Source organism: Caretta caretta, chromosome 16, assembly GCF_965140235.1.
Source record: "Caretta caretta isolate rCarCar2 chromosome 16, rCarCar1.hap1, whole genome shotgun sequence".
Lineage (NCBI taxonomy): Eukaryota > Metazoa > Chordata > Testudines > Cheloniidae > Caretta > Caretta caretta.
In genome coordinates this window covers 3,208,063-3,222,243 of record NC_134221.1, presented here as the reverse complement: position 1 = coordinate 3,222,243, position 14,181 = coordinate 3,208,063, and positions in this window count along the sequence as shown.

Sequence of the window (14,181 nt, the reverse complement as noted above, 5' to 3'; positions counted from 1 at the left end):
GGTCACCGATGGACAGAGCCAGCTGTGCCACACGGTGACCCATCCTGGGGAATTCTGCTGAGTTCTAATGGAAGGGAGAGGGAGAGGGGACTCCATCAGCATTTTCCTGCCAGCTCCCAGGCCCCCCTGGTCCAGGACTCTCCTTCCCCCTCAGTCCCTCTGCAGGAGATGCTAGAGGATAGGAGCTAGAGTTAGACCCTTAATGTCCTCTGCCCCCAAGGGAGCCTGGAGCACAGGGATGTGGGCAGGGCCCTCCATGAGGACTTGCTTCCCCAGCTACTCCAGGATGACAGGAAGGCATGAACCTGGAGCATGGTCCCCTTGAAAGCCCAGAGTCACCACTTAACCAGGACAAGAAGAACTTGACACAAGCCAGGCTCATTCTCTGCTCTGACTCTGCCATCCCAAGAGGAACATTCCCAATCCACAGCCCCTGCAGCAGCAGATCCTACAGCCAGTTGGAGCCAGCCCACCCACACCTGGAGTCAGGAAGCCAGGGTCAGAGGCCACTTACGTCAAACTCAGGGAGGGTGATGGTAAATCTGAGCAGGGCCGTGCTGCTCCTAATGGCCCTTCCTCTCTCTTGCGACACCCTAGACAAGATCCAGTAGTTAATCTGCTGTAGGAAAAGGAGGCAGCTCAGGATCAATGGGCAGGTGCACGTCTTGTGCAAATGGGACCCTCCCCCCATCCCCAGGGGGCTGAGACATTGTGCGCAGGGTGGAATATCTGATTCATTGATCGCAGAGCTTTAGAAGGGGAATGTTGCCCCCAGGACGATGCTTGTATCCTACAGGTCACAACTTGTCATTGTTCCAGTCTAGAGAGACAATGTTCAGTGTAGGGGCTGATCCCATCCTCCCTGAACTCCTGATTCCTGAACAGCTCACCTGGAAGGAGACAGACCCCTCTCCCCTCCCTGGCTCTCAAGTCCTTGATTGGGTGAAGGGACTGATTGTGAGCACAATCCCCCCAGGAATCTCAGGGCCCCTCACAGAGAAGGGCTGATTCTCTGGGGTCCTCCTGTTTCTCTAGGGGACCATCTAGGGGATTCTCAGCGAAGGAGTGATTCTTCTCTGAAGACCATCTTCTGGATCTCCCAGGCGTGGTTCAGACTCTCACTCCCCAAGCCAGCCAGGGGCCCTGTGGTTAGTACTCAACAGAACCAGGCAGAGCTCTGGCTTGAAGTCCCAGCTCTTTCCTCTCCTTCCAGGAGGAAGGGCCTGACACTGCATTGCACTGACTGTCCTGACCAAGGACGGCCTGCCCACTGGCGGCCCAGCTAGGAGGACAGACTGGAAAATGGATCTAAGAGTTAAGGTAAAATTGCCCCCACCCCTCTCATCAGGCTCACCTCCAAGATGTAGTGGAGCCGGTCGGTGTCTGGGGACTCTGCCAGTAGGTTCCCCAGCATGGCATCCAGGAGGTCTGGTAAGACCCTATGCAGGTCCTGCAAAGCAAGGCAGAGCCATGGGTCAGAGTTAGGGAAACTGGGTCTACACCTGCCACAGGATGGGAAGAGGGGTCTCTGGGAAGCACTGGTGAGACCCCCAAACACATATCCTGGCCTCTCTCATTCACATCCCACTGCACGAAATTAGCAAGGATTCATGGCAGGATGATAGCTGGCTCTTTAATCCATGACTTTAGCATGATCTACCTGGACTTGGGTGGTGTCCTTCTCTGTGCCTAGGGTGAAGACGGCATGCAGGGCAGCTCAAAGGATGTGGGTCTCCAGATCTGGCTCCAGGGCAGGTGTCAAGGTGCTGGCAAGAGAGAGGAGATGGCTACGCAGGTGGTGTCGGAGAGAAGGCTTTGAATCCTTTGACCGTGGGATGGTTTTCCAAGAAGGAGGAGTGCTAGGCAGAGATGGGCTCCACCTAACGAAGACAGGGAAGAGCATCTTCGTGAGCAGGCTGGCTAACCTAGTGAGGAGGGCTTTAAACTAGGTTCACCGGGGGAAGGAGACCACAGCCCTGAGGTATGTGGGGAAGCGGGATACCGGGAGGAAGCACGAGCAGGAGCGTGTGAGAGGGGAGGGCTTCTGCCTCATACTGAGAATGAGGGGCGATCAGCGGGTTATCTCAAGTGCCTATATACAAATGCACAAAGCCCGGGATATAAGCAGGGAGAACTGGAGATCCTGGCAAAGTCAGGGAATTATGATGTGTTCGGAATAATAGAGACTTGGTGGGATAACTCGCATGACTGGAGTACTGTCATGGATGGGTATAAACTGTTCAGGAAGGACAGGCAGGACAGAAAAGGTGGGGGAGTTGCACTGTATGTAAGGGAGCAGTATGACTGCTCAGAGCTCAAGTATGAAACTGCAGAAAAACCTGAGAGTCTCTGGATTAAGTTTAGAAGTGTGAGCAACAAGGGTGATGTCGTGGTGGGAATCTGCTATAGACCACCGGACCAGGGGGATGAGGTGGACGAGGCTTTCTTCTGGCAACTAATGGAAGTTACTAGATTGCAGGCCCTGGTTCTCATGGGAGACTTCAATCACCCTGATATCTGCTGGGAGAGCAATACAGCGGTGCACAGACAATCCAGGAAGTTTTTGGAAAATGTAGGGGACAATTTCCTGGTGCAAGTGCTGGAGGAACCAACTAGGGGCAGAGCTCTTCTTGACCTGCTGCTCACAAACCGGGAAGAATTAGGGGGGGAAGCAAAAGTGGATGGGAACCTGGGAGGCAGTGACCACGAGATGGTCGAGTTCAGGATCCTGACACAAGGAAGAAAGGAAAGCAGCAGAATACGGACCCTGGACTTCAGAAAAGCAGACTTTGACTCCCTCCGGGAACTGATGGGCAGGATCCCCTGGGAAAATAACATGAGGGGGAAAGGAGTCCAGGAGAGCTGGCTGTATTTTCAAGAATCCTTATTGTGGTTACAGGGACAAACCATCCCGATGTGTAGAAAGAATAGTAAATATGGCAGGCGACCAGCTTGGCTTAACAGTGAAATCCTTGCTGATCTTAAACACAAAAAAGAGGCTTACAAGAAGTGGAAGATTGGACAAATGACCAGGGATGAGTATAAAAATATTGCTCGGGCATGTAGGAGTGAAATCAGGAGGGCTAAATCACACCTGGAGTTGCAGCTAGCGAGACATGTTAAGAGTAACAAGAAGGGTTTCTTCAGGTATGTTGGCAACAAGAAGAAAGCCAAGGAAAGTGTGGGCCCCTTACTGAATGAGGGAGGCAACCTAGTGACAGAGGATGTGGAAAAAGCTAATGTACTCAATGCTTTTTTTGCCTCTGTCTTCACGAACAAGGTCAGCTCCCAGACTGCTACGCTGGGCATCACAACATGGGGAGGAGGTGGCCAGCCCTCTGTGAAGAAAGAGGTGGTTTGGGACTATTTAGAAAAGCTGGACGTGCACAAGTCCATGGGGCTGGATGAGTTGCATCCGAGAGTGCTAAAGGAATTGGCGGATGTGATTGCAGAGCCATTGGCCATTATCTTTGAAAACTCATGGTGATCTGGGGAAGTCCCGGAAAACTGGAAAAAGGCTAATGTAGTGCCCATCTTTTAAAAAGGGAAGAAGGAGGATCCTGGGAACAACAGGCCAGTCAGCCTCACCTCAGTCCCTGGAAAAATCATGGAGCAGGTCCTCAAGGAATCAATTCTGAAGCACTTAGAGGAGAGGAACGTGATCAGGAACAGTCAGCATGGATTCACCAAGGGAAAGTCATGCCTCACTAATCTAATTGCCTTCTATGATCAGATTACTGGTTCTGTGGATGAAGGGAAAGCAGTGGACGTATTGTTCCTTGACTTTAGCAAAGCTTTCGACACGGTCTCCCACAGTATTCTTGCCAGCAAGTTAAAGAAGTATGGGCTGGATGAATGGACGATAAGGTGGATAGAAAGCTGGCTAGATTGTCGGGCTCAACGGGTAGTGATCAATGGCTCCATGTCTAGTTGGCAGCCAGTATCAAGTGGAGTGCCCCAAGGGTCAGTCCTTGGGCCGGTTTTGTTCAATATCTTCATTAATGATCTAGAGGATGTTGTGGATTGCACCCTCAGGAAGTTTGCGGATGACACTAAACTGGGAGGAGTGGTAGATACGCTGGAGGGTAGGGATAGAATACAGAGGGACCCAGACAAATTGGAGGATTGGGCCAAAAGAAATCTGATGAGGTTCAACAAGGACAAGTGGAGAGTCCTGCACTTAGGCCCCTTTTTTCGTCTTTATTAATCAAGTCCCTTATCAGCCACTTCATTATCTTGCCTGGGGTTGATGTCAGATTGACAGGCCTGTAATGACCCATGTTGTCCAGTTTACCCTTTCTCAATATTGGCACAACATTAGCTTTCTTCCAATCATCTGGAACTTCCCCAGTATTCTAAGACTTCTTAGAGATCCAGTGAGGTCCTGAGCCAGCTTCTTTATAACTCTTGGGTGCAAGTTAAACAGACCCACTGATTTAAAAATATCTGACTTTAGCAGCTGCCGTTTAACATCCTCCTAAGTTATTATTGGAATGGAAAGAGTGTCATCATCATTATCATCAAGTAATATGACTACATCATCTTTTTTTCCGAGCTTCTGATTTATATCAGTTACTATCGACTTCTCCTTTCTTCCATTTGTTGTCTTTTTATTTTTTTTTTTAATTTTCCATAGCTGCCTTTCACTTCCCCACCAGACCAGGTTGGTTTTTAAGACCTTTGTCCTCGATTTATGGCTTGTATCTCCTGTTTCCTCCTTCCCTGTAGCAGATTCTGGCATTCTTTGACACGGGCCCCCTTACCCATGTGTTATCTGCACACTCTAGGGCACCCTACCTTTACCCTTCTGTGGGCTCATGGTGTAACCCGGTTAATTTGGGCATCCCTGCCCCTTTCCCAGTTCCTAGTGCTCCAGGCTAAAGGCACCTACATTCTTAGGGCTCAGGACCACCCATACCCAATTTCTAGGGCTCCGGGCATAATGTTCTGCACATTTTCAGGGCCTTTTACCAGTGAAAGATGGGGGTATGCCATTTTTAAGAGCACGCTGCTCTCCCCCCAACCTCATTCCCCCCTGCCTCCCGTGACTTGGCACACACATCATGCTGGCAGGGGTGGGCCCAGGGCATTCCTGGCAGCACTGGAATGGCTGGTATTCAGGGAACTTGTCGGTGATCACCCTGTGTCTACACTGCAAACAAGGTGATGTCTACACAGCGTTTTGGAGCTTTTCTTGACCTGCTGCTCACAAACCGGGAAGAACTAGTAGGGGAAGCAAAAGTGGATGGGAATCTGGGAGGCAGTGACCATGAGTTGGTTGAGTTCAGGATCCTGACACAGGGAAGAAAGGTAAGCAGCAGGATACAGACCCTGGACTTCAGGAAAGCAGACTTCGACTCCCTCAGGGAACGGATGGGTAGGATCCCCTGGGGGACTAACATGAAGGGGAAAGGAGTCCAGGAGAGCTGGCTGTATTTCAAGGAATCCCTGTTGAGGTTACAGGGACAAACCATCCCGATGTATGATTTAACTGGGAATTGGTCCTGCTTTGAGCAGGGGGTTGGACTAGATGACCTTCTGGGGTCCCTTCCAACCCTGATATTCTATGATTCTATGATTCTATCGAAAGAATAGTAAGTATGGCAGGCGACCAGCTTGGCTTAACAGTGAAATCCTAGCAGATCTTAAGCATACAAAAGAAGCTTACAAGAAGTGGAAGGTTGGACATATGACCAGGGAAGAGTATAAAATATTGCTCGGGCATGTAGGAATGAAATTAGGAGGGCCAAATCGCACCTGGAGCTGCAGCTAGCGAGAGATGTTAAGAGTAACAAGAAGGGTTTCTTCAGGTATGTTGGCAACAAGAAGAAAGCCAAGGAAAGTGTGGGCCCCTTAATGAATGAGGGAGGCAACCTAGTGACAGAGGATGTGGAAAAAGCTAATGTACTCAATGCTTTTTTTGCCTCTGTCTTCACGAACAAGGTCAGCTCCCAGACTGCTGTGCTGGGCATCACAACATGAGGAATAGATGGCCAGCCCTCTGTGGAGAAAGAGGTGGTTAGGGACTATTTAGAAAAGCTGGACGTGCACAAGTCCATGGGGCCGGATGAGTTGCATCCGAGAGTGCTAAAGGAACTGGCGGCTGTGATTGCAGAGCCATTGGCCATTATCTTTGAAAACTCATGGCGGTCTGGGGAAGTCCCGGACAACTGGAAAAAGGCTAATGTAGTGCCCATCTTTAAAAAAGGGAAGAAGGAGGATCCTGGGAACTACAGGCCAGTAAGCCTCACTTCAGTCCCCGGAAAAATCATGGAGCAGGTCCTCAAAGAATCAATCCTGAAGCACTTACATGAGAGGAAAGTGATCAGGAACAGTCAGCATGGATTCACCAAGGGAAGGTCATGCCTGACTCATCTAATCGCCTTCTATGATGAGATTACTGGTTCTGTGGATGAAGGGAAAGCAGTGGATGTATTGTATCTTGACCTTAGCAAAGCTTTTGACACGGTCTCCCACAGTATTCTTGTCAGCAAGTTAAGGAAATATGGGCTGGATGAATGCACTATAAGGTGGGTAGAAAGTTGGCTAGATTGTCGGGCTCAACGGGTAGTGATCAATGGCTCCATGTCTAGTTGGCAGCCGGTGTCAAGTGGAGTGCCCCAGGGGTCGGTCCTGGGGCCGGTTTTGTTCAATATCTTCATAAATGATCTGGAGGATGGTGTGGATTGCACTCTCAGCAAATTTGCGGATGATACTAAACTGGGAGGAGTGGTAGATACGCTGGAGGGCAGGGATAGGATACAGAGGGACCTAGAAAAATTGGAGGATTGGGCCAAAAGAAATCTGATGAGGTTCAATAAGGATAAGTGCAGGGTCCTGCACTTAGGACGGAAGAACCCAATGCACAGCTACAGACTAGGGACCGAATGGCTAGGCAGCAGTTCTACGGAAAAGGACCTAGGGGTGACAGTGGACGAGAAGCTGGATATGAGTCAGCAGTGTGCCCTTGTTGCCAAGAAGGCCAATGGCATTTTGGGATGTATAAGTAGGGGCATAGTGAGCAGATCGAGGGACGTGATCGTCCCCCTCTATTCGACATTGGTGAGGCCTCATCTGGAGTACTGTGTCCAGTTTTGGGCCCCACACTACAAGAAGGATGTGGATAAATTGGAGAGAGTCCAGCAAAGGGCAACAAAAATGATTAGGGGTCTGGAACACATGACTTATGAGAAGAGGCTGAGGGAACTGGGATTGTTTAGTGTGCACAAGAGAAGAATGAGGGGGGATTTGATAGCTGCTTTCAACTACCTGAGAGGTAGTTCCAGAGAGGATGGTTCTAGACTATTCTCAGTGGTGGAAGAGGACAGAACGAGGAGTAATGGTCTCAAGTTGCAGTGGGGGAGGTTTAGGTTGGATATTAGGAAAAACTTTTTCACTAGGAGGGTGGTGAAACACTGGAATGTGTTGCCTAGGGAGGTGGTGGAATCTCCTTCCTTAGAAGTTTTTAAGGTCAGGCTTGACAAAGCCCTGGCTGGGATGATTTAATTGGGGATGGGTCCTGCTTTTGAGCAGGAGGTTGGACTAGATGACCTCCTGAGGTCCCTTCCAACCCTGATATTCTATGATTCTATGACTCTATGATTCTATGAGTGTGGGAGTGAGTCTCCTAGTCCAGGCTGGGTGAGCGGGGCTCGTGCTAGTGAAAAGAGCTGACGCTGCAGCTAGGACGGGGGGACGATTTTGTGGAGGAAAAATCTAGTAGGCCTAAACTTATAGGTCTAAAACTTTGGTCAAGCTAACTGTGTGTATGAAGCATAAGAAGAAAAGTGAGAAAAGATTCCATTGTAAGGCAATTGCAACAACACAGCTTAAGAAATGTAACCCTAACAGCTAGAAATTAGGAAAGACCTGCTAACCACAAAGAACAACCTGTCAATAACAGGAAAAGCTTGTTTTGCTATGTTCCAAATAAGGGAAAGCTTAAGCTTTCTAAAACTTTCACTATATGCCAAATAAGGGAAAATGCTGTTAAAGGAAATGTGCTTAAGAAATTGTGGTTTTCAGCTATGTAAACTCCTGTATTTTCTGTTTACGCAGAGCAGCTTCGGCTGACTCTCCCTGTATGCGCATGCTTGAATAAACGGACCTCAGGCTTTGTTCTGATCCAAACACAAAGAGTGGTTAATTTTCCACCACAACTGGGTTTCACAAACTGAGCTCAAAGCACTGTCTACACAAGCCCCCTGCCCCACATCTCTCCACCTAGGCTGGGGGCCCGCTTCTGCGCTGTGTGGACCTCCCCCCAATGGGGTGTTCTTAAGGCAGGTTAAAGTAGCAGCGAAGGCAGAGCCAGGGGGCCTGGAACTGGGGCTAGTGGCTGCAGGCCAACCCCTGTCTGCCCCACGCAGGCTCAGCCTGGGACGAGAGAGCCAAGAAGGGCGGCTGGCTGCCCCAGCGCAGCGCCCCCATTGCCTGCAGAGCCCAGCGGGACGTGGGGCCCTGCTCTGGGCAGCTGGGAGATCAAAGGGGAGCGAGCGAGCACCCGGCGCCCACCTGGCCCGGCCCCAGCCCCGGGGCGCAGCGCACACGGCCCGGCACAGCAGCAGCCCCGGCAGCTGCCGTGTCTCGGCCCGAGCGGGAGGAGGAGCCACAGGCCCATCACCTGCACCCCCTCGCCCGGCGCCCGGGCTCCTGGCCTGTCTCAGCCCCCGGGCAGCGCACCAGGAAGGAGGAGGAAGCCCCGCCTGTTAATGCAGCTGCCCCGCCCCGGCCCCGGCCGCGGCCCCAGCCCCAGCCCGGCCGGCTCCAGTCCTGAGGGGACCGCACACCATGGCCAGGAAGGTGATCGCGGTGCTGCTGCTGCTTTGTGGGATCAGCATCGTGGGCATCCTGCTGCTGTGCCTGCCCACCACTGTTCCCTCTAAGCTGTGCGTGTGTGCGTGCACACAGAGACCTTAAACCCCGCGCACACAGCAAAACTGCGCACGCACGACAATTTGCACAGAAGAAATTTTTTGGGCACACGGCCTGCCAAAAATTAGAGGGAACATTGCTGCTCACCAAGGACCTGCTGGAGCTGCCAGACATCAAGGTGAACGAGAGCCACCCAGAGTGTGGAGAACACAGGGGTGCCCAGAGCCCCGGGGCCAGGAAGAGCTGGGAGACAGGGGCAGCCAGAGCCCGGGGGCAAGGCAGAGCCTGGGGCTCCCGCAGCTCCAGAGATGCTGGCTCAGGGATGCCCAGTGCAGAGGATGCATCCTGTCCCCTACGCAGCAGCCAAGTGAACTCAAGGGCTCAGCTCCCTGGCAGAACAGCGAGCCCCCATGTAACACTGAGCTCAGGGCTCGTGGGCCGGTCCCTGCAAGCTCCCTTTGTTGCAAATAGTTTTATTTTCTCATTCAAAAAATAAATAGCTAGAAAACCGTAGCGGGTTGAGATGCAGTTCTCCACTCTAGGAGCAGCTCTAAGGGCTTGATTTTTCCAGAATTGAGTCCCACTGTTGTAGTGAAGCTGGTGCGAACTGTGGACTTTGCCAGCACCTGGACAGAGCCAGCCCCTGTCCGAAAATAAAATGGGCTGTTTTTTTCTTGCAGAAAATTCTGATTTTTTTTCCTGCAAAAATTCAAAAACTGAACATTTGCAGCTGAAGCCCCTCCCAAAATTTGATCCACACTCAAAATCATCTGTTTTTTGGCCAAAATCTTCTGCATTGGGGGTATTTGAGTTTTTCAATGAAAAATCTAAATTTTCCGCAGAAAGCAGATCCTGGTTTTGAAAAATGTGTATTAGTCGAAAACCCAATTTTCCCTCAAAAAACAGTTTTCTTGGAAAATGTTTGAACCCTCTCCCCCAAAACTGATCTCGCTATGTTGCCTTTTCTTAAGATTTGTTAGAGATAAGTAAGATCAGTTGTTCCATACAGCTGTTAAGAGACGCAAGGGTAGCACATTGCCAGCTGCAGATTTTAGAACTAGTCATTTCCTAGTCATTATTACCCCTTTGACAACATGGTGCTTGTGTTTACCAATCCAGCCTCCCATCAGACTTGTGCAAACACATAATGGGCCAGATTCCCAGCTGGTGTAAATCATGCTAATGCCACCGAAATGAAGAGATGCTGATTTACGCCTGGCCCATATTCACTGTACTTTATGCAGTTTTGAATGACTTGTGTTTCCTGAAGTTGATTCCTCACTGGGCCTTTCCTCTTTAACAAACTGCATTAATAATGATCAATATTTTATTTTGTAGCTAGGGCTTTGGGGAACTTTTCCGGAGATTTCCCCACTGTTAGTGGCTTTTGAGTTTCTGAGCACTACTGTGGTTTTTGTGTTGCTGGGGGGAACATGTATTTGCTTCTCAGACCTGCTCCTACTTTCCTTGTGCACCTCCCAAAGCCAAAGGAAATTAGAGTGCCCAGGGAATGCAGGATCCAGTCTAGAAATAGCTCCAACCCAGCCTCACAGGAACAATGGACACTGGCTTAGGCAGCAACAAAAGAATCTGTTATACCCTCGAGGGAGTCACCCCCTTCCTTTGGGCCCTTTGGGACTGTGATGAGGTACTGTTCACCTGACTCTGAAGGGGGGGGGTCAAAGCCAGGAGGAAAGAAAGGACATGATAAAAGGGAGAGACATTTTGCCATGCTCTCTCTCTGCCACCTACATCTATAGACACCACCACCACCAAGCGACCGAAACGCTGACCAAAGGGGAGACTCTGACTGAAAACTAACCAGCCAGCCTGTGGTGAGAAGCATCTAAGATTTTAAGGACATTGAAAGTGTTAAGATCAGCTTAGAATGCTTTTTGCTTTTATTTCATTTGACCAAATCTGACTTGTTATGCTTTGACTTATAATCACTTAAAATCTATCTTTATAGTTAATAAATCTGTTTGTTTATTCTACCTGAGGCAGTGTGTTCAGTTTGAAGTGTGTCAGAGGCTCCCCCTGGGATAACAAGCCTGGTAAATATTAATTTCTTTGTTAAATTGATGAACTTATATAAGCTTGCAGCGGGGTCTGGGGGAAGCCCGAGGGTACTGCACCCCAACTCTGCAGTCAGACGTGACTCTCAGCCAGCCAGTAAAACAGAGGTTTATTAGGCAACAGGAACATGGTCTAACACAGAGCTTGTAGGTGCAGAGAACGGGACCCCTCAACTGGGTCCATTTTGGGGGGCAGTGAGCCAGGCAACCACGTCTGCCCTTCACTCCATGTCCCCAGCCAGCCCCAAACTGAAACTCCCCCTAGCCCCTCCTCCTCTGGGCTTTGTCCCTTTCCCGGGCCAGGAGGGCACCTGATTCCTTTGTTCTCCAACCCTTTAGCTCTCACCTTGCAGGGGGGAAGGGCCAGGCCATCAGTTGCCAGGAAACAGGGTGTTGGCCATTCTCTGTGTCCAGACCCCTGCACACACCTTCCCTCTAGGGCTCTGCAACGATCATACACCTTTATCCCACCACCTAGATACTTAAGAACTGCATGGGGGAAACTGAGGCACCCCCACAATATTCAGAGGAAACATTAAGAACAGTCCTGCTTCATCACATCTCTGCCCCCTTTGAGACCGAACTGAGCGGGGTCACGTTAGCCGGTGAGCTGGGGAAGTTCGAACCCACCAACTTTTCCATGGATGCCCCAGCATCTCTCCCATTTCTTGGTAGGAGTTACACCAGGTCCTTCCAGTTTTACGCCCTTCCAGTTTTATGCCCTCCCTTAGGTCGGGGGTGGTTGCTAGCACTCGCATGCCGCATGTGGGAAGGTTTATGCGGTCCGTGCCTTTTGCCACCCCAAAACCCGCGGGGGTCAAAGTGGGATCGGGTCTTCTCCCAGCGCTCCAGTCTGGAGGCCTGCAATTCAGGCTCTCTTGGTTAAGAGTCCCCATCTTGACCTGGGCCACATAGTGTTCACTTACAGAACTAGCATGGAGACATCCCTTTCTCAACAACCTTGTCTCCCCAACAAACTGGCCCAACACAGCCACTTGGTTATAGGACTGTTTAACTTTCTTAACAGCTTTCACTCCTTAGTTGAATCCAGAACCAACTCTGAGACAACTGCACTATTCTCAACCATCACAGGCTGAAAGGCCCCTTATGTCTGCTCCACAGACAAGGAAGAGCCGGACACACTTTCTCCTTTTCCAGACACCCAGCTTGGGACCTCTCTCCCCTGGTCCCAGCACACAGGGCTGTTCACAGACAACTGCTTGGAGACTGGGGTAGCTCCCTCTACAGGCAAGTCAATACCCCTGACAGACACAGGCACGTTTCCTTCACTGTCACAATTCTCCACACCGATAACAGGTAAGATCCAGGAACACTCCTCTTCCACTCTCCTCGCCTTCCCACCCTGCTGACTAGACAAAGCCATCAGCTCACAAGGCTGCCTAGGCTCATCCAAACTTTCTTTACCAAGCACCTTGCCACTCCCAACAGATCCCCTGCCCTGCCTGTGTCTTCCCACACTCAGCTGGGGTCTCAGCTCCCACTGTGCTCAGTGCTGCCCTTGCTGTCCCCGTGGGGGTAGGCAGCGAGCTCTCTGCTTTCCTCACTGCATCAGAGCCAGTGTGAGCCCCCTCTCTGGTGTGCAAGGGGCGGGGAGCATCTCTCTGTCCCACCCAGCCCCAGGGGTCTGGTTACAGGCAGGCAGGTAGCCTGAGCCTAGCAGCTCTTCCCCGCTGCCAGCGAGGTCATCTGCATTTTCACTGACCATTTCCCACTCGGCCAGTTGGTTCCCTGGATTCAAATTTAAACCCTTGGCCGTTACAGGAGCAGGGCCTGGATTCTGTCCCAAAGAGACACAGTCACTCTCCAACAGGGTCTCACAGCTGATATCCTGGATAACCCCAACGACCAGCCAGCCCCACTCCTTCTGGGTCTGCACAGGGATCTGGGCCATAGGCAGGGTGAGGGACTTCATCCCTGGGACCCTCACCCAGGTCACACAGCCCCTCAACATCTGAGGCTGCACCACCAGGGGCCTGACAACAGTTCTCTCTGTCCCAGGATCTCGCCACCCCAGGAATGTCTCCCCATCGACCATCACCTTCCGCTCCCACTGGGGGTCCGAGGGGCTTGACCCCAGGAAACTCCACACAGACATACAGGTTGGGTCCAGGAGTGGGAGCCTGTCCACCTCCCCACCCATCTGGCTGACGGAGTCTATGGCCTTGGGACCCAGCAAGGGAGCTAGACACCGGGGCTTTTCCGCAGGGTCCCCCAGTTCAAATCTCCAGCCTGCTCAAAGGGGCATCCACATCCCCCCCCTCCTTAACCAGGGGCAGCAATTTAGTCTCGAGGTTTTCTGTGGAACTGGCACCCCGGGGTCTATCCCCACTCACCCCGGGGAGGTCCCCAATGCCTCTCGGCTCCACCATCGCCAGTTTATGCTGCTGCTGCTTCTGCAGCTCTTTCTTGGGCTCTCGCTGTCTCTCACAGTCCCCTTGCTCTCTCGGACTCAGCTCCAATCCCGTTCGTCTCCGATCCCCGGATGGGGAACCTGATCGTGATGACCCTCGTCTGGTCGGGGACAGGAGTCTTGGGGATGCCTGGCTCCCACTCCAGCTGCTCCCAGATCCTGCTATAGCCCCATTTGGGGTCAGGAATCTGTTCCTTAGAGCGGTCATCCTCCTCCAGCTGCACGATTAACTCTGCTTTGGTGAACTTTCCAATGCGCAACCCTCTCTTTCTGCACAGGGTTACAATGTCCTTCTTAAGGAGACGGTGACAGGCCATCACTCCGCTCCTCCCAAGTTGTTGTGGACTCACAGGCCTGTGTGCTCTCAGCTCCCCACTGTTTCCAGGGAGAACCCCTAGGGTGCCAGCCCTTCTCGAGGTCACCACCTCTTTGCCAGGGTCGAGCTGCAGACTCCTCCGCCCCTTGGACTGCTCGCTGCAATCCCCAGGGGAACCCTGTTACTGCAAAAGTCCTTCTCTCTCCCCGGGCCAAGCCGCAGGCTCCTCCACCCCTGAGACTGCTCACTGCAGTCCCCAGGGGGACCCCATTACTGCACAGTCCTTCTCGCTGGTCACACACTCCCAGGGGTTAACCACCCCCTGAAACCACTCCTCTCTGAGCCTTCAGTACGCCTGGTCCTCATCAATCCCCCTTCGTTTTACTGCTCCCCAGTCACTTACTGCAGGAAGCGCCATCCACGGGGTGCAGTACATCCCACCACTGCCACCAATTGTCATGGAGTCCTCGGGCGATGCTCTGGAA